Here is a 2,155-nt window from a genome sequence, read left to right on the forward strand (position 1 = left end):
ATTTCGAAAGGAGGACGGTCGATACTCGCATGATAGCTATTATTATACGAGAACTCCGCCAATGGAAGGTAGGTATCCCAGCTACCTTCGAAGTCTAAGACACATGCCCGCAGCATGTCCTCCAGAGTCTGGATGGTCCGCTCGCTCTGGCCATCCGTCTGCGGGTGAAAGGCGGTGCTGAAATGCAGACGAGTACCTAACTCGTCGTGGAATTTCTTCCAAAACCTGGAAGTGAACCGCACATCCCTATCCGAAATCACCAAAACTGGCACTCCGTGCCGTGCCACCACCTCCCTGATATAGATATCGGCCAGTTTCTCGGCCGAGATGCTCTCCTGAATCAAGATAAAGTGGGCGCTCTTGGTCAATCGATCGACGATGACCCAAATCGAATCCACTCCCCGCGCGGTCCTGGGAAGCTTGGTGATGAAATCCATCGTGATAGCTTCCCATTTCCACAGCGGGATATCCAACGGCTGCATCTTGCCGTGCAGTCTCTGGTGCTCGGCCTTGACCTTCCTGCAGGTTAAGCACCGCTCCACATACCATGCCACGTCCCGCTTCATGCAGGGCCACCAGTAATCGGGACGAAGATCCCTATACATCTTCGTCACTCCGGGATGGATGGAAAATCGGGATTTGTGCGCCTCCTCCATCAGGACCTGGCGCACGCCTCCATGATAAGGGATCCACACCCTACGGTGAAGGGTCAATAACCCTCGACTATCATAATCGAAGGAGGAAACCTGACCCACTATACGCTCACTCTTCCGATGTTCCTCCTTCATGGCCTCCTGTTGGGCCTCCCGAATCCGCTCCAAAAGCGGAGTCACCACTGTCATCTGCATGCAGATACCTCTGATCGGCGCCGCCATGCGGCTAAGCGCGTCAGCCACCACGTTGGCCTTCCCCGGATGGTAAAGGATCTCGCAGTCATAATCCTTTACCACGTCCAACCACCGACGCTACCTCATGTTCAGATTCGGCTGATCCATGAGGTACCTCAAGCTCTTGTGGTCCGTGTAAATCGTACAACGAACCCCATAGAGGTAATGTCGCAAAATCTTGAGGGCGAACACAACAGCCCCCAACTCCAAATCATGCGTCGGGTAGTTCGCCTCGTGAGGCTTCAGCTGCCTCGACGCGTAGGCGATGACGTGCCCTCTCTGCATCAATACCGCGCCCAAACCTGAAATGGACGCGTCACAGTATACTACAAAATCCTCCACGCCCCCTGGCAGGGCTAAGATTGGCGCTTCGCACAATCTCTGTCTCAAAGCCTCAAACGCTGCCTGCTGCTCAGGCCCCCAACGAAAGACCACAACCTTCCTCGTTAGCCTGGTCAGGGGTAATGCTATCTTGGAGAAATCCTGGATGAATCTCCGATAGTAGCCAGCTAATCCCAGGAAACTCCGAATCTCAGATGGAGACTTCGGAACCTCCCATCTCATCACGGCCTCCACCTTGGCCGGATCCACCGAAATCCCGTTCTGGTTGACAAGGTGCCCAAGAAACTGCACCTCGCGCAAGCAGAACTCACACTTGGAGAACTTGGCATACAAGTTCTCCCTCCTCAAGGTCTCTAGAACCTCTCGCAGATGCTCCTCATGCTGCTCTCGCGTCTTGGAGTAAACCAAGATATCATCAATAAATACTATCACCGACCGGTCTAACATCGGTCTACACACGCGGTTCATTAGGTCCATGAACGCGGCAGGAGCATTGGTGAGCCCGAATGGCATCACCACAAACTCATAATGGCCATAACGCGTCCAAAATGCAGTCCTCTGCATATCCTCCTCTCTGACCCTCATCTGATGATACCCCGAACGCAAATCAATCTTGGAGAACCAAGATGCTCCCTGTAGCTGGTCAAAGAGGTCATCAATCCTCGGGAGTGGGTAGCGGTTCTTCACCGTTACCTTATTCAGCTCCCGATAATCTATACACATCCGATGCGACCCGTCCTTCTTCTTCACAAACAGAATCGGGGCTCCCCAGGGTGAACTGCTCGGTCGAATGAAACCCTTGTCTAACAGCTCCTGAAGCTGTGTAGACAACTCCTGCATCTCAGGAGGAGCCAACCGATACGGTGCCTTGGCTATCGGAGCCGCACCAGGGACTAGGTCGATCCTGAACTCCACCTGTCGCTACG

This window comes from Lactuca virosa, chromosome 3 (genome assembly GCF_052849685.1).
Source record: "Lactuca virosa cultivar CGN04683 chromosome 3, Lactuca_virosa_CGN04683_v6, whole genome shotgun sequence".
In the NCBI taxonomy this organism is placed as follows: domain Eukaryota; kingdom Viridiplantae; phylum Streptophyta; class Magnoliopsida; order Asterales; family Asteraceae; genus Lactuca; species Lactuca virosa.